This window comes from Dama dama, chromosome 25 (assembly GCF_033118175.1).
Source record: "Dama dama isolate Ldn47 chromosome 25, ASM3311817v1, whole genome shotgun sequence".
NCBI classification, from domain to species: Eukaryota; Metazoa; Chordata; class Mammalia; order Artiodactyla; family Cervidae; genus Dama; species Dama dama.
Genome location: NC_083705.1, coordinates 5,614,839 through 5,639,611, shown reverse-complemented (window position 1 = coordinate 5,639,611; position 24,773 = coordinate 5,614,839).

Sequence of the window (24,773 nt, the reverse complement as noted above, 5' to 3'; positions counted from 1 at the left end):
ACGTGGAGACGCATCCCAATTGCCAAGACAAGACTCGAGGAGAATCCCGAGGTGTCCCTCGCACCTAGGCAGGAGTCCTGATGTCGCTGAACAAACACGTGTCTGAAAGGGCCCTCCCCGTCGTAACTCGAGAATATACCCCAGGATCCGGCCCCAAGTCGAGAAAAACCATGAGACATCCCCCTTGCCGCGAGATGAGGCCCGATTCCCCTGAACTGCGTGCAGAGCAATTCCGTGTTCCACATCAAATTTGAAAGGAGCCTTGATTTCCTTGATGGCACTCCAGAGAAAACCCAAGATCACTGTCTCAAGTCTAGAGGGATCCTGAGGTCACTTGAGCAAGACGAAAAGGCTCCGTGGACCACAAATCAACTCGAGATGAGAGCTTAGTCCCTGGCTTCGACTCAAGAGGAATACCAACTTTCCACAAGCACCTCAAGAGGAGGCTTCTCTCAGCTACAGGTATGTGAGAGGGACCCTGAGTTTGTGGCCTCAAGTGGAATGGACACCGAGATGCTCTGACTCGAAGTAAGGCCGGATATCCCTGCAGTGAATTGAATGCAGGCTCGTCTTGCATCTCCAAAGACGAAGGGATGTCTGAATCCCCTGTGGAGACCTCAGAGAAAGACCTATTCCTCCACCTCAAAGCAACCGGAGGCCTCATATCCTTTGAAAACTCGAGAGGTCCTCGGATATCAATACTTCCGAAGGAGACGATGCCTGACTCCTCTTGAAAATGGATAGGAGTCCCAGGATCGCTGTGGCACATGGAAAGGGACCCTGGGTCTCCCGCCTCACGTGGATACGCGTCCCAATTGCCATGCCAAGACTCGAGGAGAATCCCGAGGTGTCCCTCGCACCTAGGCAGGAGTCCTGACGTCGCTGAACAAACACGTGTCTGGAAGGGCCCTCCCCGTCGTAACTCGAGAATATACCCCAGGTTCCGGCCGCAACTCGAGAAAAACCATGAGACTTCCCCCTCGCCGCGAGATGAGGCCCGATTCCCCTGCACTGGGTGCAGAGCAATTCCGTGTTCCACATCAAACGTGAAAGGAGTCTTGATTTCTTTGATGGCACTCCAGAGAAAACCCAAGTTCACTGTCTCAAGTCTAGAGGGATCCTGAGGTCACTGGAGCAACACGAAAGGGCTCCGTTGACCCCAAATCAACTCGAGATGAGAACTTAGTCCCTGGCTTCGACTCAAGAGGAATACCAACTTTCCACAAGCACCTCAAGAGGAGGCTTCTCTCAGCTACAGGTATGTGAGAGGGACCCTGAGTTTGTGGCCTCAAGTGGAATGGACACCGAGATGCTCTGACTCGAAGTAAGGCCGGATATCCCTGCAGTGAATTGAATGCAGGCTCGTCTTGCGTCTCCCGAGATGAAGGGATGTCTGAATCCCCTGTGGAGACGACAGAGAAAGACCGAGTTCTCCGCATCATCGAGAGCGGAGGCCTCACATCCTTTGAAAACTCGAGAGGTCCGCGAGAACAATGCTTCCAAAGGAGACAATGCCTGACTCCTCTTGAAAATGGATAGGAGTCCCAGGATCCCTGTGGCACGTGGAAAGGGACGCTGGGTCTCCCGCCTCACATGGAGATGCATCCCAATTGCCATGCCAAGACTCGAGGAGAATCCCGAGGTGTCCCTCGCACCTAGGCAGGAGTCCTGACGTCTCTGAACAAACACGTGTCTGGAAGGGCCCTCCCCATCGTAACTCGAGAATATACCCCAGGTTCCGACCGCAACTCGAAAAAAAACATGAGACTTCCCCCTCGACGCGAGATGAGCCCCAATTCCCCTGCACTGCGTGCAGAGCCATTCCGTGTTCCACATCAAACGTGAAAGGAGCCTTGATTTCCTTGATGGCACTCCAGAGAAAACCCAAGTTCACTGTCTCAAGTCTAGAGGGATCCTGAGGTCACTGGAGCAACACGAAAGGGCTCCGTGGAACCCAAATCAATTCGAGATGAGAGCTTAGTCCCTGGCTTCGACTCAAGAGGAATACCAAGTTTCCACAAGCACCTCAAGAGGAGGCTTTTCTCAGCTACAGGTATGTGAGAGGGCCCCTGAGTTTGTGGCCTAAAGTGGAATGGACACCGAGATGCTCTGACTCGAAGTAAGGCCGGATATGACTCCAGTGATTTGAATGCAGGCTCCTCTTGCATCTCCCAAGACGAAGGGATGTCTTAATCCCCTGTGGAGACCACAGAGAAAGACCTAGTCCTCCGCCTCATTGCGACCTGAGGCCTCACATCCTTTGAAAACTCGAGAGGTCCGCGGAGATCAATGCTTCCAAAGGAGACGATGTCTGATTCCTCTTGAAAATGGATAGGAGTCCCAGCATCCCTATGGCACGTGAATTGGGACTCTGGGTCTCCCACCTCACGTTGAGACGCGTCCCAATTGCCATGCCAAGACTCGAGGAGAATCCCGAGGTGTCCCTCGCACATAGGCAGGAGTCCTGACGTCGCTGAACAAACACGTGTCTGGAAGGGCCTTCCCCGTCGTAACTCGAGAATATACACCAGGTTCCGGTCGCAACTCGAGAAAAACCATGAGACTTCCCCCTCGCCGTGAGATGAGGCCCGATTCCCCTGCACTGCGAGCAGAGCAATTCCGTGTTCCACATCAAACATGAAAGGAGCCTTGATTTCCTTGATGGCACTTCAGACAAAACCCAAGATCACTGTCTCAAGTCTAGAGGGATCCTGAGGTCACTGTAGCAACACGAAAGGGCTCCGTGCAACGCAAATCAACTCGAGATGAGAGCTTAGTCCCTGGCTTCGACTCAAGAGGAATACCAACTTTCCACAAGCACCTCAAGAGGAGGCTTCTCTCAGCTACAGGTATGTGAGAGGGCCCCTGAGTTTGAGGCCTCAAGTGGAATGGACACCGAGATGCTCTGACTCGAAGTAAGGCCGGATATCCCTGCAATGAATTGAATGCAGGCTCGTCTTGCATCTCCCAAGATGAAGGGATGTCGGAATCCCCAGTGGAGACCACAGAGAAAGACCTAGTCCTCCCACTCATCGCGACCGGAGGCCTCACATCCTTTGAAAACTCGAGAGGTCCTCGGAGATCAATGCTTCCAAAGGAGACGATGCCTGATTCCTCTTGAAAATGGATAGGAGTCCCAGGATCCCTGTGGCACGGGGAGAGGGACGCTGGGTCCCCCGTCTCACGTGGAGACGCGTCCGAATTGCCATGCCAAGACTCGAAGAGAATCACGAGGTGTCCCTCGCACCTAGGCAGGAGACCTGACGTCGCTGAACAAACACGTGTCTGGAAGGGCCCTCCCCGTCGTAACTCGAGAATATACCCCAGGTTCCTGCCGCAACTCGAGAAAAACCATGAGACTTCCCCCTCGCCGTGAGATGAGGCCCGATTCCCCTGCAATGCGTGCAGAGCAATTCCGTGTTCCACATCAAACTTGAAAGGAGCCTTGATTTCCTTGATGGCACTCCAGAGAAAACCCAAGATCACTGTCTCAAGTCTAGAGGGATCCTGAGGTCACTGTAGCAACACGAAAAGGCTCCGTGGACCCCAAATCAACTCGAGATGAGAGCTTAGTCCCTGGCTTCGACTCAAGAGGAATACCAACTTTCCACAAGCACCTCAAGAGGAGGCTTCTCTCAGCTACAGGTATGTGAGAGGGACCCTGAATTTGTGGCCTCAAGTGGAATGGACACCGAGATGCTCTGACTCGAAGTAAGGCCGGATATCCCTGCAGTTAATTGAATGCAGGCTCGTCTTGCATCTCCCAAGACGAAGGGATGTCTGAATCCCCTGTGGAGACCACAGAGAAAGACCGAGTTCTCCGCATCATCGCGAGCGGAGGCTTCACATCCTTTGAAAACTCGAGAGGTCCGCGGAGATCAACGCTTCCAAAGGAGACGATGCCTGACTCCTCTTGAAAATGGATAGGAGTCCCAGGATTCCTGTGGCACGTGGAAAGGGACACTGGGTCTCGCGCCTGACATGGAGTCGCGTCCCAATTGCCATGCCAAGACTCGAGGAGAATCCCGAGGTGTCCCTCGCACCTAGGCAGGAGTCCTGACGTCGCTGAACAAACACATGTCTGGAAGGGCCCTCCCCGTCGTAACTCGAGAATATACCCCAGGTTCCGGCCGCAACTCGTGAAAAACCATGAGATTTCCCCCTCGCCCCGAGATGAGGCCCGATTCCCCTGCACTGCATGCAGAGCAATTCCGTGTTCCACATCAAACGTGAAAGGAGCCTTGATTTCCTTGATGGCACTCCAGAGAAAACCCAAGATCACTGTCTCATGTCTAGAGGGATCCTGAGGTCACTGGAGCAACACGAAAGAGCTCCGTGGACCCCAAATCAACTCGAGATGAGAGCTTAGTCCCTGGCTTCGACTCAACAGGAATTCCAACTTTCCACAAGCACCTCAAGAGGAGGCTTCTCTCAGCAACAGGTATTTGAGAGGGACCCTGAGTTTGTGGCCTCAAGTTGAATGGACACCGAGATGCTCGGACTCGAAGTAAGGCCGGATATCCCTGCAGTGAATTGAATGCAGGCTCGTCTTGCATCTCCCAAGACGAAGAGATGTCTGAATCCCCTGTGGAGACCACAGAGAAAGACCTAGTCCTCTGCCTCAACGCGAACGGAGGTGTCACATCCTTTGAAAACTCGAGAGGTCTGCGGAGATCAATGCTTCCAAAGGAGACGATGCCTGACTCCTCTTGAAAATGGATAGGAGTCCCAGGATCCCTGTGGCACGTGGAAAGGGACCCTGGGTATACAGCCTCACGTGGAGACGCGTTCCAATTGCCATGCCAAGACTCGAGGAGAATCCCGAGGTGTCCCTCGCCCCTAGGCAGGAGTCCTGACGTCGCTGAACAAACACGTGTCTGGAAGGGCCCTCCCCGTCGTAACTCGTGAATATACCACAGGTTCCGGCCGCAACTCGAGAAAAACCATGAGATTTCCCCCTCGCCGCGAGTTGAGGCCCGATTCCCCTGCACTGCATGCAGAGCAATTCCGTGTACCACATCAAACGTTAAAGGAGCCTTGATTTCCTTGATGGCACTCCAGAAAATACCCAAGATCACTGTCTCAAGTCTAGAGGGATCCTGAGGTCACTGGACCAACAGGAAAGGGCTTTGTGGACCCCAAATCAACTCGGGATGAGAGCTTAGACCCTGGCTTAGACTCAAGAGGAATACCAACTTTCCACAAGCACCTCAAGAGGAGGCTTCTCTCAGCTACAGGTATGTGAGAGGGACCCTGAATTTGTGGCCTCAAGTGGAATGGACACCGAGATGCTCTGACTCGAAGTAAGGCCGGATATCCCTGCAGTGAATTGAATGCAGGCTCGTCTTGCATCTCCCAAGACGAAGGGATGTCTGAATCCCCTGTGGAGACCACAGAGAAAGACCTAATTCTCCGCCTCATAGCGACCGGGGGCCTCACATCCTTTAAAAACTCCAGAGGTCCGCGGAGATCAATGCTTCCAAAGGAGACGATGCCTGACTCCTTTTGAAAATGAATAGGAGTCCCAGGATTCCTGTGGCACGTGGAAAGGGACCGTGGGTCTGCCGCCTCACGTGGAGTGGCGTCGTAATTGCCTTGCCAAGACTCGAGGAGAATCCCGAGGTGTCCCTCGCACCTAGGCAGGAGTCCTGACGTCGCTGAACAAACACGTGTCTGGAAGGGCCCTCCCCGTCGTAACTCGAGAATATACCCCAGGTTCCGGCCGCAACTCGAGAAAAACCATGAGACTTGCCCCTCGCCGCGAGATGAGGCCTGATTCCCCTTCACTGCGTGCAGAGCAATTCCGTGTTCCACATCAAACGTGAAAGGAGCCTTGATTTCCTTGATGGCACTCCAGAGAAAACCCAAGATCACTGTCTCAAGTCTAGAGGGATCCTGAGGTCACTGGAGCAACACGAAAGGGCTCCGTGGACCCCAAATCAACTCGAGATGAGAGCTTAGTCCTTGGCTTCGACTCAAGAGGAATACCAACTTTTCACAAGCACCTCAAGAGGAGGCTTCTCTCAGCTACAGGTAAGTGAGAGGGACCCTGAGTTTGTGGCCTCAAGTGGAATGGACACAGAGATGCTCTGACTCGAAATAAGGCCTGATATCCCTGCAGTGAATTGAATGCAGGCTCGTCTTGCATCTCCCAAGACGAAGGGATGTCTGAATCCCCTGTGGAGACCACAGAGAAAGACCTAGTTCTCCGCCTCATCGCGACCGGAGGCCTCACATCCTTTGAAACCTCAAGAGGTCTGCGGAGATCAATGCTTCCAAAGGAGACGATGCCTGACTCCTCTTGAAAATGGATAGGAGTCCCAGGATGCCTGTGGCACGTGGAAAGGGACCCTGGGTCTCCCGCCTCACGTGGAGACGCGACCCAATTGCCATGCCAAGACTCGAGGAGAATCCCGAGGTGTCCCTCGCCCCTAGGCAGGAGTCCTGACGTCGCTGAACAAACCCGTGTCTGGAAGGTCCCTCCCTGCATTAACTCGAGAATATACCCCAGGTTCCGTCCGCAACTCGAGAAAAACCATGAGACTTCCCCGTCGCCGCGAGTTGAGGCCCGATTCCCTGGACTGCGTGCAGAGCAATTCCGTGTTCCACATCAAACGTGAAAGGAGCCTTGATTTCCTTGATGGCACTCCAGAGAAAACCCAAGATCACTCTCTCAATTCTAGAGGGATGCTGAGGTCACTGGAGCAACACGAAATTTCCCCTTGGACCTCAAATCAACTCGAGATGAGAGCTTAGTCCCTGGCTTCGACTCAAGAGGAATACCAACTTTCCATAAGCACCTCAAGAGGAGGCTTCTCTCAGCTACAGGTATGTGAGAGGGACCCTGAGTTTGTGGCCTCAAGTGGAATGGACACCGAGATGCTCTGACTCGAAGTAAGGCCGGATATCCCTGCAGTGAATTGAATGCAGGCTCGTCTTGCATCTCCCAAGACGAAGGGATGTCTGAATCCCCTGTGGAGACCACAGAGAAAGACCTAGTCCTCCGCCTCATCAAGACCGGAGGCCTCACATCCTGTGAAAACTCGAGAGGTCTGCGGAGATCAATGCTTCCAAAGGAGACGATGCCTGACTCTTCTTGAAAATGGATAGGAGTCCGACGATCCCTGTGGCACGTTGAAAGAGACCCTGGGTCTCCCGGCTCCCGTGGAGACGCGTCCCAATTGCCCTGCCAAGACTCGAGGAGAATCCCGAGGTGTCCCTCGCACCTAGGCAGGAGTCCGACGTCGCTGAACAAACACGTGTCTGGAAGGGCCCTCCCCGTCGTTACTCGAGAATATACCCCAGGTTCCGGCCGCAACTCGAGAAAAACCATGAGACTTCCCCCTCGCCGCGAGATGAGGCCCGATTCCCCTGCACTGCGTGTAGAACAATTCCGTGTTCCACATCAAACGTGAAAGGAGCCTTGATTACCTTGATGGCACACCAGAGAAAACCCAAGATCACTGTCTCAAGTCTAGAGGGATCCTAAGGTCACTGGAGCAACACGAAAGGGCTCCGTGGACCCCAAATCAACTCGAGATGAGAGCTTAGTCCCTGGCTTCTACTCAAGAGGACTACCAACTTTCCACAAGCACCTCAAGAGGAGGCTTCTCTCAGCTACAGGTATGTGAGAGGGACCCTGAATTTGTGGCCTCAAGTGGAATGGACACCGTGATGCTCTGACTCGAAGTAAGGCCAGATATCCCAGCAGTGAATTGAATGCAGGCTCGTCTTGCATCTCCCAAGACGAAGGGTTGTCTGAATCCGCTGTGGAGACCACAGAGAAAGACCTAGTCCTCCGCCTCAACGCGACCTGAGGCCTCACATCCTTTGAATACTCGAGAGGTACGCGGAGATCAATGCTTCCAAAGGAGACGATGCCTGACTCTTGTTGAAAATGGATAGGAGTCCCAGGATCCCTGTGGCACATGGAAAGGGACACTGGGTCTCCCGCCTCACGTGGAGACACGACCCAATTGCCATGCCAAGACTCAAGGAGAATCCCCAGGTGTCCCTCGCACCTAGGCAGGAGGCCTGACGTCGCTGAACAAACACGTGTCTGGAAGGGCACTCCCCGTCGTAACTCGAGAATATAGCCCAGGTTCCGGCCGCAACTCGAGAAAAACCATGAGACTTCCCCCTCGCAGCGAGATGAGGCCCGAATCCCCTGCACTGCGGGCAGAGCAGTTCCGTGTTCCACCTCAAACTTGAAAGGACCCTTGATTTCCTTGATGGCACTCCAGAGAAAACCCAAGATCACTGTCTCAATTCTAGAGGGATCCTGAGGTCACTGGAGCAACAGGAAAGGGCTCCCTGGACCCCCAATCAACTCGAGATGAGAGCTTAGTCCCTGGCTTCGATTCAAGAGGAATACCAACTTTCCACAAGCACCTCAAGAGGAGGCTTCTCTCAGCTACAGGTATGTGAGAGGGACCCTGAGTTTGTGGCCTCAAGTGGAATGGACACCGAGATGCTCTGACTCGAAGTAAGGCCGGATATCCCTGCAGTGAATGAATGCAGGCTCGTCTTGCATCTCCCAAGACGAAGGGATGTCTGAATCCCCTGTGGAGACCACAGAGAAAGTCCTAGTCCTCCGCCTCATCGCGACCGGAGGCCTCACATCCTTTGAAAACTCGAGAGTTCCGTGGAGATCAATGCTTCCAAAGGCGACGATGCCTGACTCCTCTCGAAAATGGATAGGAGTCCCAGGATCCCTGTGGCACATGGAAAGGGACCCTGGGTCTCGCGCCTCACGTGGAGACGCGTCCCAATTGCCATGCCAAGACTCGAGGAGAATCCCGAGGAGTCCCTCCCTAGGCAGGAGTCCTGATGTCGCTGAACAAACACGTGTCTGGAAGGGCCCTCCCTTTCGTAACTCAAGAATATACCCCAGGTTCTGGCTGCAACTCGAGAAAAACCAAGAGACTTCCCCCTAGCCGAGAGATGAGGCCCGATTCCCCTGCACTGTGTGCAGAGCAATTCCGTGTTCCACATCAAACGTGAAAGGAGCCTTGATTTCCTTGATGGCACTCCAGAGAAAACCCAAGATCACTGTCTCAAGGCTAGAGAGATCCTGAGGTCACTGGAGCAACACGAAATGTCTCCGTGGACCCCAAATTATCGCGAGATGAGAGCTTAGTCCCTGGCTTCGACTCAAGAGGAATACCAACTTTCCACAAGCACCTCAAGAGGAGGCTTCTCTCAGCTACAGGTATGTGAGAAAGACCCTGAATTTGTGGCCTCAGGTGGAATGGACACCGAGATGCTCTGACTCAAAGTAAGGCCGGATATCCCTGCAGTGAATTGAATGCAGGCTCGTCTTGCATCTCCCAAGACGACGGGATGTCTGAATCCCCTGTGGAGACCTCAGAGAAAGAACTAGTTCTCCGCCTCATCGCGACCGGAGGCCTCACATCCTTTGAAACCTCGAGAGGTTCGCGGAGATCAATGCTTCCAAAGGAGACGATGCCTGACTCCTCTTGAAAATGGATAGGAGTCCCAGGATCCCTGTGGCAGGTGGAAAGGGACCGTGAGTCTCCCGCTTCACGTGGAGACGCGTCCCAATTGCCATGCCAAGACTTCGGGAGAATCCCGAGGTGTCCATCGAACCTAGGCAGGAGTTCTGACGTTGCTGAACAAACACGTGTCTGGAAGGGCCCTCCCCATCGTAACTCGAGAATATACCCCAGGTTCTGGCCGCAACTCGAGAAAAACCATGAGACTTCCCCCTCGCCACGAGATGAGGCCCGATTCCCCTGCACTGCGTGCAGAGCAATTCCGTGTTCCACAACAAACATGAAAGGAACCTTGATTTCCTTGATGGCACTCCAGAGGAGACCTAAGATCACTCTCTCATGTCTAGAGGGATCGAGAGGTCACTGTAGCAACATGAAAGGTTTCCGTGGACCCCAAATCAAGTTGAGCTGAGAGCTTAGTCCCTGGCTTCGACTCAAGGGGAATACCAAATTTCCACAAGTACCTCAAGAGGAGGCTTCTCTCAGCTACAAGTATATGAGAGTTACCCTGATTTTGTGGCCTCAAGTGGAATGGACACCGAGATACTCTGACTCGAAGTAAGGCCGTATATCCCTGCAGTGAATTGAATGCAGGCTCGTCTTGCATCTCCCAAGACGAAGGGATGTCTGAATCCCCTGTGGAGACCACAGAGAAAGACCTAATTCTCCGCCTCATAGCGACCGGGGGCCTCACATCCTTTGAAAATTCGAGAGGTCCGCCGATATCAATGCTTCCAAAGGAGACGATGCCTGACTCCTCTTGAAAATGGATAGGAGTCCCAGGATCCCTGTGGCACATGGAAAGGGACCCTGGGTCTCCCGCCTCACGTGGAGACGCTTCCCCATTGCAATGCCAAGACTCGAGGAGAATACCGAGGTGTCCCTCGCACCTAGGCAGGATTCCTGACGTCGCTGAACAAACACGTGTCTGGAAGGGCCCTCCCCGTCGTAACTCGAGAATATACCCCAGGTTCCGGCCGCAACTCGAGAAAAACCATGAGACTTCCCCCTCGCCGCGAGATGAGGCCGATTCCCCTGCACTGCGTGCAGAGCAATTCCGTGTTCCACATCAAACGTGAAAGGAGCCTTGATTTCCTTGATGGCAATCCAGAGAAAACCCAAGATCACTGTCTCAAGTCTAGAGGGATCCTGAGGTCACTGGAGCAACACGAAAGGGCTCCGTGGACCCCAGATCTACTCGAGATGAGAGCTTAGACCCTGGCTTCGACTCAAGAGGAATACCCACTTTTCATAAGCACCTCAAAACGAGGCTTCTCTCAGCTACAGGTATGTGAGAGGGACCCTGAGTTAGTGGCCTCAAGTGGAATGGACACCGAGATGCTCTGACTCGAAGTAAGGCCGGATATCCCTGCAGTGAATTGAATGCAGGCTCGTCTTCCATCTCCCAAGACGAAGGATTGTCTGAATCCCCTGTGGAGACCACAGAGAAAGACCTAGTCCTCCGCCTCAATGCGACCGGAGGCCTCACATCCTTTGAAAACTCGAGAGGTCCGCGGAGATCAATGCTTCCAAAGGAGACGATGCCTGACTCTTCTTGAAAATGGATAGGAGTCCCACGATCCGTATGGCACGTTGAAAGGGAGCCTGGGTCTCCTGGCTCCCGTGGAGACGCGTCCCCATTGCCATGCCAAGACTCGAGGAGAATCCCGAGGTGTCCCTCGCACCTAGGCAGGAGTCCTGACGTCGCTGAACAAACACGTGTCTGGAAGGACCCTCCCCGTCGTAACTCGAGAATATACCCGAGGTTCCGGCCGCAACTCGAGAAAAACCATGAGACTTCCCCCTCGCCGCGAGATGAGGCCCTATTCCCCTGGACTGCGTGCAGAGCAATTCCGTGTTCCACATCAAACGTGAAAGGAGCCTTGATTTCCTTGATGGCACTCCAGAGAAAACCCAAGATCACTGTCTCAAGTCTAGAGGGATGCTGAGGTCACTGGAGCAACACGAAAGGGCTTCGTGGACCCCAGATCAACTCGAGATGAGAGCTTAGACCCTGGCTTAGACTCAAGAGGAATACCAACTTTGCACAAGGACCTCAAGAGGAGGTTTCTCTCAGCACCACGTATATTTGAGGGACCCTGAATTTGTAGCCTCAAATGGAATGGACACCGAGATGCTCTGACTCGAAGTAAGGCCGGATATCCCTGCAGTGAATTGAATGCAGGCTCGTCTTGCATCTCGCAAGACGAAGGGATGTCTGAATCCCCTGTGGAAACCACAGAGAAAGACCTAATTCTCCGCCTCATAGCGACCGGGGGCCTCACATCCTTTGAAAATTCGAGAGGTCCGCGGAGATCAATGCTTCCAAAGGAGACGATGCCTGACTCCTCTTGAAAATGGATAGGAGTCCCAGGATCCCTGTGGCACGTGGAAAGGAACACTGGGTCTCCCGCCTCACGTGGAGACGCTTCCCCATTGCCATGCCAAGACTCGAGGAGAATCCCGAGGTGTCCCTCACACCTAGGCAGGAGTCCTGACGTCGCTGAACAAACACGTGTCTGGAAGGGCCCTCCCCGTCGTAACTCGAGAATATACCCCAAGTTCCGGCCGCAACTCGAGAAAAACCATGAGACTTCCCCCTCGCCGCGAGATGAGGCCCGATTCCCCTGCACTGCGTGCAGAGGAATACCGTGTTCCACATCAAATATGATAGGAGCCTTGATTTCCTTGATGGAACTCCAGAGAAAACCCAGGATCACTGTCTTAAGTCTAGAGGGATCCTGAGGTCACTGGAGCAACATTAAAGGGCTCCGGGGACCCCAAATCAACACGAGATGAGAGCTTAGTCCCTGGCTTCGACTCAAGAGGAATACGAACTTTCCACAGGCCACTCAAGAGGAGGCTTCTCTCAGCTACAGGTATGTGAGAGGGACCCTGAGTTTTTGGCCAAAGTGGAATGGACAGCGAGATGCTCTGACTCGAAGTAAGGCCTGATATGCCTGCAGTGAATTGAATGCAGGCTCGTCTTGCATCTCCCAAGACGAAGGGTTGTCTGAATCCCCTGTGGAGACCACAGAGAAAGACCTAGTTCTCCGCCTCATCGCGACCGGAGGCCTCACATCCTTTGAAAATTCGAGAGGTCCGCGGAGATCAATGCTTCCAAAGGAGAAGATGCCTGACTCTTCTTGAAAATGGATAGGAGTCCCAGGATCCCTGTGGCACGTGGAAAGGGACCCAAGGTCTCCCGCCTCACGTGGAGACGCGTCCCAATTGCCATGCCAAGACTCGCGGAGAATCCCGAGGTGTCCCTCGCACCTAGGCATGAGTCCTGACGTCGCTGAACAAACACGTGTCTGGAAGGGCCCTCCACGTCGTAACTCAGAATATACCCCAGGTTCCGGCCGCTACTTAGAAAAACCATGAGACATCCTCCTTGCCGCGAGATGAGGCCAGATTCCCCTGCACTGCATGCAGAGCAATTCCGTGTTCCACATCAAACGTGAAAGGAGCCTTGATTTCCTTGATGGCACTCCAGAGAAAACCCAAGATCACTGTCTCAAGTCTAGAGGGATCCTGAGGTCACTGGACCAACAGGAAAGGGCTCCGTGGACCCCAAATCAACTCGAGATGAGAGCTTAGTCCCCGGCTTCGAATCAAGAGGAATACCAACTTTCCACAAGCACCTCAAGAGGAGGCTTCTCTCAGCTACAGGTATGTGAGACGGACCCTGAGTTTGTGGCCTCAAGTGGAATGGACACCGAGATGCTCTGATTCGAAGTAAGGCCGGATATCCCTGCAGTGAATTGAATGCAGGCTCGTCTTGCATCTCCCAAGACGAAGGGATGTCTGAATCCCCTGTGGAGACCGCAGAGAAAGACCGAGTTCTCCGCCTCATCGCGACCGGAGGCCTCACATCCTTTGAAAACTCGAGAGGTCCGCGGAGATCAATGCTTCCAAAGGAGACGATGCCTGACTCCTCTTGAAAATGGATAGGAGTCCCAGGATCCCTGTGGCACGTGGAAAGGGAACCTGGGTCTCCCGCCTCACGTGGAGACGCATCCAAATTGCCATGCCAAGACTCGGGGAGAATCCCGAGGTGTCCCTCGCACCTAGGCTGGAGTCCTGACGTAGCTCAACAAACACGTGTCTGGAAGGCCCTTCCCGTCGTAACTCGAGAATATACCCCAGGTTCAGGCCGCAACTCGAGAAAAACCATGAGATTTCCCCCTCGCCGCGAGATGAGGCCTGATTCCCCTGCACTGCATGCAGAGCAATTCCGTGTTCCACATCAAACGTGAAAGGAGCCTTGATTTCCTTGATGGCACTCCAGAGAAAACCCAAGATCACTGTCTCAAGTCTAGAGGGATCCTGAGGTCACTGGACCAACAGGAAAGGGCTCCGTGGACCCCAAATCAACTCGAGATGAGAGCTTAGTCCTTGGCTTCGACTCAAGAGGAATACCAACTTTCCACAAGCACCTCAAGAGGAGGCTTCTCTCAGCTACAGGTATTTGAGACGGACCCCGAGTTTGTGGCCTCAAGTGGAATGGACACTGTGATGCTCTGACTCGAAGTAAGGCCGGATATCCCTGCAGTGAATTGAATGCAGGCTCGTCTTGCATCTCCCAAGACGAAGGGTTGTCTGAATCCCCTGTGGAGACCACAGAGAAAGACCTAGTCCTCCACCTCAACGCATCCGGAGGCCTCATATCCTTTGAAAACTCGAGAGGACCGCGGAGATCAATACTTCCGAAGGAGACGATGTCTGACTCCTCTTGAAAATGGATAGGAGTCCCAGGATCCCTGTGGCACGTGGAAAGGGACCCTGGGTCTCCCGCCTCACGTGGAGACGCATCCCAATTGCCATGCCAAGACTCGAGGAGAATCCCGAGGTGTCCCTCGCACCTAGGCAGGAGTCCTGACGTCGCTGAACAAACACGTGTCTGGAAGGGCCCTCCCCGTCCGTAACTCGAGAATATATCCCAAGTTCTGGCCGCAACTCGAGAAAAACCATGAGACATCCCCCTCGCCGCGAGATGAGGCCCGATTCCCCTGCACTGCGTGCAGAGCAATTCCGTGTTCCACATCAAACATGATAGGAGCCTTAATTTCCTTGATGGCACTCCAGGGAAAACCCAAGATCACTGTCTCAAGTCTAGAGGGAACCTGAGGTCACTGGAGCAACATGAAAGGGCTCCGGGGACCCCAAATCAACTCGAGATGAGAGCTTATTCCCTGGCTTCGATTCAAGAGGAATACCAAGTTTCCACAAGCACCTCAAGAGGAGGCTTCTCTCAGCTACAGGTATGTGAGAGGGACCCTGAGTTTGTGGCCTCAAGTGGAAAGGACACCGAGATGCTCGACTCGAAGTAAGGCTGGATATCCCTGCAGTGAATTGAATGCAGGCTCGTCTTGCATCTCCCAAGACGAAGGGATGTCTGAATCCCCTGTGGAGATCACAGAGAATGTCCTAGTCCTCCGCCTCAACGCGACCGGAGGCCTCACATCCTTTGAAAACTCGAGATGTCTGAGGAGATCAATGCTTCCAAAGGAGACGATGCCTGACTCCTCTTGAAAATGGATAGGAGTCCCAGGATCCCTGTGGCACGTGGAAAGGGAGCCTGGGTCTCCCCCCTCACGTGGATACGCGTCCCAATTGCCATGCCAAGACTCGAGGAGTATCCCGAGGTGTCCCTCGCACCTAGGCAGGAGTCCTGACGTCGCTGAACAAACACGTGTCTGGAAGGGCCCTGCCCGTCGTAACTCGAGAATATACCCCAGGTTCCGGCCACAACTCGAGAAACACCATGAGACTTCCCCTTCGCCGCGAGATGAGGCCCGATTCCCCTGCACTGCGTGCAGAACAATTCCGTGTTCCACACTAAACGTGAAAGGAGCCTTGATTTCCTTGATGGCACTCCAGAGAAAACCCAAGATCACTGTCTCAAGTCTAGAGGGATCCTGAGGTCACTGGAGCAACAAGAAAAGGCTCCGTGGACCCCAAATCAACTCGTGATGAGAGCTTAGTCCCTGGCTTCGAATCAAGAGGAATACCAACTTTCCACAAGCACCTCAAGAGGAGGCTTCTCTCAGCTACAGGTATGTGAGAGGGACCCTGAGTTTGTGGCTTCAAGTGGAATGGACACCGAGATGCTCTGACTCGAAGTAAGGCCGGATATCCCTGCAGTGAATTGAATGCAGGCTCGTCTTGCATCTCCCAAGACGAAGGGATGTCTGAATCCCCTGTGGAGACCACAGAGAAAGAAGTACTCCTCCGCCTCATTGCGTCCGGAGGCCTCAAATCCTTTGAAAACTCGAGAGGTCTGCGGAGATCAATGCTTCCAAAGGAGACGATGCCTGACACCTCCAGAAAATGGATAGGAGTCCCAGGATCCCTGTGGCACGTGGAAAGGGACCCTGGGTCTCCCGCCTCACGTGGAGACACGTCCCAATTGCCATGCCAAGACTCGAGGAGAATCCCGAGGTGTCCCTCGCACCTAGGCAGGAGTCCTGACGTCTCTGAACAAACACGTGTCTGGAAGGGCCCTCCCCATCGTAACTCGAGAATATACCCCAGGTTCCGACCGCAACTCGAAAAAAAACATGAGACTTCCCCCTCGACGCGAGATGAGCCCCAATTCCCCTGCACTGCGTGCAGAGCCATTCCGTGTTCCACATCAAACGTGAAAGGAGCCTTGATTTCCTTGATGGCACTCCAGAGAAAACCCAAGTTCACTGTCTCAAGTCTAGAGGGATCCTGAGGTCACTGGAGCAACACGAAAGGGCTCCGTGGAACCCAAATCAATTCGAGATGAGAGCTTAGTCCCTGGCTTCGACTCAAGAGGAATACCAAGTTTCCACAAGCACCTCAAGAGGAGGCTTTTCTCAGCTACAGGTATGTGAGAGGGCCCCTGAGTTTGTGGCCTAAAGTGGAATGGACACCGAGATGCTCTGACTCGAAGTAAGGCCGGATATGACTCCAGTGATTTGAATGCAGGCTCCTCTTGCATCTCCCAAGACGAAGGGATGTCTTAATCCCCTGTGGAGACCACAGAGAAAGACCTAGTCCTCCGCCTCATTGCGACCTGAGGCCTCACATCCTTTGAAAACTCGAGAGGTCCGCGGAGATCAATGCTTCCAAAGGAGACGATGTCTGATTCCTCTTGAAAATGGATAGGAGTCCCAGCATCCCTATGGCACGTGAATTGGGACTCTGGGTCTCCCACCTCACGTGGAGACGCGTCCCAATTGCCATGCCAAGACTCGAGGAGAATCCCGAGGTGTCCCTCGCACATAGGCAGGAGTCCTGACGTCGCTGAACAAACACGTGTCTGGAAGGGCCTTCCCCGTCGTAACTCGAGAATATACACCAGGTTCCGGTCGCAACTCGAGAAAAACCATGAGACTTCCCCCTCGCCGTGAGATGAGGCCCGATTCCCCTGCACTGCGAGCAGAGCAATTCCGTGTTCCACATCAAACATGAAAGGAGCCTTGATTTCCTTGATGGCACTTCAGACAAAACCCAAGATCACTGTCTCAAGTCTAGAGGGATCCTGAGGTCACTGTAGCAACACGAAAGGGCTCCGTGCAACGCAAATCAACTCGAGATGAGAGCTTAGTCCCTGGCTTCGACTCAAGAGGAATACCAACTTTCCACAAGCACCTCAAGAGGAGGCTTCTCTCAGCTACAGGTATGTGAGAGGGCCCCTGAGTTTGAGGCCTCAAGTGGAATGGACACCGAGATGCTCTGACTCGAAGTAAGGCCGGATATCCCTGCAGTTAATTGAATGCAGGCTCGTCTTGCATCTCCCAAGACGAAGGGATGTCTGAATCCCCTGTGGAGACCACAGAGAAAGACCGAGTTCTCCGCATCATCGCGAGCGGAGGCTTCACATCCTTTGAAAACTCGAGAGGTCCGCGGAGATCAACGCTTCCAAAGGAGACGATGCCTGACTCCTCTTGAAAATGGATAGGAGTCCCAGGATTCCTGTGGCACGTGGAAAGGGACACTGGGTCTCGCGCCTGACATGGAGTCGCGTCCCAATTGCCATGCCAAGACTCGAGGAGAATCCCGAGGTGTCCCTCGCACCTAGGCAGGAGTCCTGACGTCGCTGAACAAACACATGTCTGGAAGGGCCCTCCCCGTCGTAACTCGAGAATATACCCCAGGTTCCGGCCGCAACTCGTGAAAAACCATGAGATTTCCCCCTCGCCCCGAGATGAGGCCCGATTCCCCTGCACTGCATGCAGAGCAATTCCGTGTTCCACATCAAACGTGAAAGGAGCCTTGATTTCCTTGATGGCACTCCAGAGAAAACCCAAGATCACTGTCTCATGTCTAGAGGGATCCTGAGGTCACTGGAGCAACACGAAAGAGCTCCGTGGACCCCAAATCAACTCGAGATGAGAGCTTAGTCCCTGGCTTCGACTCAACAGGAATTCCAACTTTCCACAAGCACCTCAAGAGGAGGCTTCTCTCAGCAACAGGTATTTGAGAGGGACCCTGAGTTTGTGGCCTCAAGTTGAATGGACACCGAGATGCTCGGACTCGAAGTAAGGCCGGATATCCCTGCAGTGAATTGAATGCAGGCTCGTCTTGCATCTCCCAAGACGAAGAGATGTCTGAATCCCCTGTGGAGACCACAGAGAAAGACCTAGTCCTCTGCCTCAACGCGAACGGAGGTGTCACATCCTTTGAAAACTCGAGAGGTCTGCGGAGATCAATGCTTCCAAAGGAGACGATGCCTGACTCCTCTTGAAAATGGATAGGAGTCCCAGGATCCCTGTGGCACGTGGAAAGGGACCCTGGGTATACAGCCTCACGTGGAGACGCGTTCCAATTGCCATGCCAAGACTCGAGGAGAATCCCGAGGTGTCCCTCGCCCCTAGGCAGGAGTCCTGACGTCGCTGAACAAACACGTGTCTGGAAGGGCCCTCCCCGTCGTAACTCGTGAATATACCACAGGTTCCGGCCGCAACTCGAGAAAAACCATGAGATTTCCCCCTCGCCGCGAGTTGAGGCCCGATTCCCCTGCACTGCATGCAGAGCAATTCCGTGTACCACATCAAACGTTAAAGGAGCCTTGATTTCCTTGATGGCACTCCAGAAAATACCCAAGATCACTGTCTCAAGTCTAGAGGGATCCTGAGGTCACTGGACCAACAGGAAAGGGCTTTGTGGACCCCAAATCAACTCGGGATGAGAGCTTAGACCCTGGCTTAGACTCAAGAGGAATACCAACTTTCCACAAGCACCTCAAGAGGAGGCTTCTCTCAGCTACAGGTATGTGAGAGGGACCCTGAATTTGTGGCCTCAAGTGGAATGGACACCGAGATGCTCTGACTCGAAGTAAGGCCGGATATCCCTGCAGTGAATTGAATGCAGGCTCGTCTTGCATCTCCCAAGACGAAGGGATGTCTGAATCCCCTGTGGAGACCACAGAGAAAGACCTAATTCTCCGCCTCATAGCGACCGGGGGCCTCACATCCTTTAAAAACTCCAGAGGTCCGCGGAGATCAATGCTTCCAAAGGAGACAATGCCTGACTCCTTTTGAAAATGAATAGGAGTCCCAGGATTCCTGTGGCACGTGGAAAGGGACCGTGGGTCTGCCGCCTCACGTGGAGTGGCGTCGTAATTGCCTTGCCAAGACTCGAGGAGAATCCCGAGGTGTCCCTCGCACCTAGGCAGGAGTCCTGACGTCGCTGAACAAACACGTGTCTGGAAGGGCCCTCCCCGTCGTAACTCGAGAATATACCCCAGGTTCCGGCCGCAACTCGAGAAAAACCATGAGACTTGCCCCTCGCCGCGAGATGAGGCCTGATTCCCCTTCACTGCGTGCAGAGCAATTCCGTGTTCCACATCAAACGTGAAAGGAGCCTTGATTTCCTTGATGGCACTCCAGAGAAAACCCAAGATCACTGTCTCAAGTCTAGAGGGATCCTGAGGTCACTGGAGCAACACGAAAGGGCTCCGTGGACCCCAAATCAACTCGAGATGAGAGCTTAGTCCTTGGCTTCGACTCAAGAGGAATACCAACTTTTCACAAGCACCTCAAAAGGAGGCTTCTCTCAGCTACAGGTAAGTGAGAGGGACCCTGAGTTTGTGGCCTCAAGTGGAATGGACACAGAGATGCTCTGACTCGAAATAAGGCCTGATATCCCTGCAGTGAATTGAATGCAGGCTCGTCTTGCATCTCCCAAGACGAAGGGATGTCTGAATCCCCTGTGGAGACCACAGAGAAAGACCTAGTTCTCCGCCTCATCGCGACCGGAGGCCTCACATCCTTTGAAACCTCAAGAGGTCTGCGGAGATCAATGCTTCCAAAGGAGACGATGCCTGACTCCTCTTGAAAATGGATAGGAGTCCCAGGATGCCTGTGGCACGTGGAAAGGGACCCTGGGTCTCCCGCCTCACGTGGAGACGCGACCCAATTGCCATGCCAAGACTCGAGGAGAATCCCGAGGTGTCCCTCGCCCCTAGGCAGGAGTCCTGACGTCGCTGAACAAACCCGTGTCTGGAAGGTCCCTCCCTGCATTAACTCGAGAATATACCCCAGGTTCCGTCCGCAACTCGAGAAAAACCATGAGACTTCCCCGTCGCCGCGAGTTGAGGCCCGATTCCCTGGACTGCGTGCAGAGCAATTCCGTGTTCCACATCAAACGTGAAAGGAGCCTTGATTTCCTTGATGGCACTCCAGAGAAAACCCAAGATCACTCTCTCAATTCTAGAGGGATGCTGAGGTCACTGGAGCAACACGAAATTTCCCCTTGGACCTCAAATCAACTCGAGATGAGAGCTTAGTCCCTGGCTTCGACTCAAGAGGAATACCAACTTTCCATAAGCACCTCAAGAGGAGGCTTCTCTCAGCTACAGGTATGTGAGAGGGACCCTGAGTTTGTGGCCTCAAGTGGAATGGACACCGAGATGCTCTGACTCGAAGTAAGGCCGGATATCCCTGCAGTGAATTGAATGCAGGCTCGTCTTGCATCTCCCAAGACGAAGGGATGTCTGAATCCCCTGTGGAGACCACAGAGAAAGACCTAGTCCTCCGCCTCATCAAGACCGGAGGCCTCACATCCTTTGAAAACTCGAGAGGTCTGCGGAGATCAATGCTTCCAAAGGAGACGATGCCTGACTCTTCTTGAAAATGGATAGGAGTCCGACGATCCCTGTGGCACGTTGAAAGAGACCCTGGGTCTCCCGGCTCCCGTGGAGACGCGTCCCAATTGCCCTGCCAAGACTCGAGGAGAATCCCGAGGTGTCCCTCGCACCTAGGCAGGAGTCCGACGTCGCTGAACAAACACGTGTCTGGAAGGGCCCTCCCCGTCGTTACTCGAGAATATACCCCAGGTTCCGGCCGCAACTCGAGAAAAACCATGAGACTTCCCCCTCGCCGCGAGATGAGGCCCGATTCCCCTGCACTGCGTGTAGAACAATTCCGTGTTCCACATCAAACGTGAAAGGAGCCTTGATTACCTTGATGGCACTCCAGAGAAAACCCAAGATCACTGTCTCAAGTCTAGAGGGATCCTAAGGTCACTGGAGCAACACGAAAGGGCTCCGTGGACCCCAAATCAACTCGAGATGAGAGCTTAGTCCCTGGCTTCTACTCAAGAGGACTACCAACTTTCCACAAGCACCTCAAGAGGAGGCTTCTCTCAGCTACAGGTATGTGAGAGGGACCCTGAATTTGTGGCCTCAAGTGGAATGGACACCGTGATGCTCTGACTCGAAGTAAGGCCAGATATCCCAGCAGTGAATTGAATGCAGGCTCGTCTTGCATCTCCCAAGACGAAGGGTTGTCTGAATCCGCTGTGGAGACCACAGAGAAAGACCTAGTCCTCCGCCTCAACGCGACCTGAGGCCTCACATCCTTTGAATACTCGAGAGGTACGCGGAGATCAATGCTTCCAAAGGAGACGATGCCTGACTCTTATTGAAAATGGATAGGAGTCCCAGGATCCCTGTGGCACATGGAAAGGGACACTGGGTCTCCCGCCTCACGTGGAGACACGACCCAATTGCCATGCCAAGACTCGAGGAGAATCCCCAGGTGTCCCTCGCACCTAGGCAGGAGGCCTGACGTCGCTGAACAAACACGTGTCTGGAAGGGCACTCCCCGTCGTAACTCGAGAATATAGCCCAGGTTCCGGCCGCAACTCGAGAAAAACCATGAGACTTCCCCCTCGCAGCGAGATGAGGCCCGAATCCCCTGCACTGCGGGCAGAGCAGTTCCGTGTTCCACCTCAAACTTGAAAGGACCCTTGATTTCCTTGATGGCACTCCAGAGAAAACCCAAGATCACTGTCTCAATTCTAGAGGGATCCTGAGGTCACTGGAGCAACAGGAAAGGGCTCCCTGGACCCCCAATCAACTCGAGATGAGAGCTTAGTCCCTGGCTTCGATTCAAGAGGAATACCAACTTTCCACAAGCACCTCAAGAGGAGGCTTCTCTCAGCTACAGGTATGTGAGAGGGACCCTGAGTTTGTGGCCTCAAGTGGAATGGACACCGAGATGCTCTGACTCGAAGTAAGGCCGGATATCCCTGCAGTGAATGAATGCAGGCTCGTCTTGCATCTCCCAAGACGAAGGGATGTCTGAATCCCCTGTGGAGACCACAGAGAAAGTCCTAGTCCTCCGCCTCATCGCGACCGGAGGCCTCACATCCTTTGAAAACTCGAGAGTTCCGTGGAGATCAATGCTTCCAAAGGCGACGATGCCTGACTCCTCTCGAAAATGGATAGGAGTCCCAGGATCCCTGTGGCACATGGAAAGGGACCCTGGGTCTCGCGCCTCACGTGGAGACGCGTCCCAATTGCCATGCCAAGACTCGAGGAGAATCCCGAGGAGTCCCTCCCTAGGCAGGAGTCCTGATGTCGCTGAACAAACACGTGTCTGGAAGGGCCCTCCCTTTCGTAACTCAAGAATATACCCCAGGTTCTGGCTGCAACTCGAGAAAAACCAAGAGACTTCCCCCTAGCCGAGAGATGAGGCCCGATTCCCCTGCACTGTGTGCAGAGCAATTCCGTGTTCCACATCAAACGTGAAAGGAGCCTTGATTTCCTTGATGGCACTCCAGAGAAAACCCAAGATCACTGTCTCAAGGCTAGAGAGATCCTGAGGTCACTGGAGCAACACGAAATGTCTCCGTGGACCCCAAATTATCGCGAGATGAGAGCTTAGTCCCTGGCTTCGACTCAAGAGGAATACCAACTTTCCACAAGCACCTCAAGAGGAGGCTTCTCTCAGCTACAGGTATGTGAGAAAGACCCTGAATTTGTGGCCTCAGGTGGAATGGACACCGAGATGCTCTGACTCAAAGTAAGGCCGGATATCCCTGCAGTGAATTGAATGCAGGCTCGTCTTGCATCTCCCAAGACGACGGGATGTCTTAATCCCCTGTGGAGACCTCAGAGAAAGAACTAGTTCTCCGCCTCATCGCGACCGGAGGCCTCACATCCTTTGAAACCTCGAGAGGTTCGCGGAGATCAATGCTTCCAAAGGAGACGATGCCTGACTCCTCTTGAAAATGGATAGGAGTCCCAGGATCCCTGTGGCAGGTGGAAAGGGACCGTGAGTCTCCCGCTTCACGTGGAGACGCGTCCCAATTGCCATGCCAAGACTTCGGGAGAATCCCGAGGTGTCCATCGAACCTAGGCAGGAGTTCTGACGTTGCTGAACAAACACGTGTCTGGAAGGGCCCTCCCCATCGTAACTCGAGAATATACCCCAGGTTCTGGCCGCAACTCGAGAAAAACCATGAGACTTCCCCCTCGCCACGAGATGAGGCCCGATTCCCCTGCACTGCGTGCAGAGCAATTCCGTGTTCCACAACAAACATGAAAGGAACCTTGATTTCCTTGATGGCACTCCAGAGGAGACCTAAGATCACTCTCTCATGTCTAGAGGGATCGAGAGGTCACTGTAGCAACATGAAAGGTTTCCGTGGACCCCAAATCAAGTTGAGCTGAGAGCTTAGTCCCTGGCTTCGACTCAAGGGGAATACCAAATTTCCACAAGTACCTCAAGAGGAGGCTTCTCTCAGCTACAAGTATATGAGAGTTACCCTGATTTTGTGGCCTCAAGTGGAATGGACACCGAGATACTCTGACTCGAAGTAAGGCCGTATATCCCTGCAGTGAATTGAATGCAGGCTCGTCTTGCATCTCCCAAGACGAAGGGATGTCTGAATCCCCTGTGGAGACCACAGAGAAAGACCTAATTCTCCGCCTCATAGCGACCGGGGGCCTCACATCCTTTGAAAATTCGAGAGGTCCGCCGATATCAATGCTTCCAAAGGAGACGATGCCTGACTCCTCTTGAAAATGGATAGGAGTCCCAGGATCCCTGTGGCATATGGAAAGGGACCCTGGGTCTCCCGCCTCACGTGGAGACGCTTCCCCATTGCAATGCCAAGACTCGAGGAGAATACCGAGGTGTCCCTCGCACCTAGGCAGGATTCCTGACGTCGCTGAACAAACACGTGTCTGGAAGGGCCCTCCCCGTCGTAACTCGAGAATATACCCCAGGTTCCGGCCGCAACTCGAGAAAAACCATGAGACTTCCCCCTCGCCGCGAGATGAGGCCGATTCCCCTGCACTGCGTGCAGAGCAATTCCGTGTTCCACATCAAACGTGAAAGGAGCCTTGATTTCCTTGATGGCAATCCAGAGAAAACCCAAGATCACTGTCTCAAGTCTAGAGGGATCCTGAGGTCACTGGAGCAACACGAAAGGGCTCCGTGGACCCCAGATCAACTCGAGATGAGAGCTTAGACCCTGGCTTCGACTCAAGAGGAATACCCACTTTTCATAAGCACCTCAAAACGAGGCTTCTCTCAGCTACAGGTATGTGAGAGGGACCCTGAGTTAGTGGCCTCAAGTGGAATGGACACCGAGATGCTCTGACTCGAAGTAAGGCCGGATATCCCTGCAGTGAATTGAATGCAGGCTCGTCTTCCATCTCCCAAGACGAAGGATTGTCTGAATCCCCTGTGGAGACCACAGAGAAAGACCTAGTCCTCCGCCTCAATGCGACCGGAGGCCTCACATCCTTTGAAAACTCGAGAGGTCCGCGGAGATCAATGCTTCCAAAGGAGACGATGCCTGACTCTTCTTGAAAATGGATAGGAGTCCCACGATCCGTATGGCACGTTGAAAGGGAGCCTGGGTCTCCTGGCTCCCGTGGAGACGCGTCCCCATTGCCATGCCAAGACTCGAGGAGAATCCCGAGGTGTCCCTCGCACCTAGGCAGGAGTCCTGACGTCGCTGAACAAACACGTGTCTGGAAGGACCCTC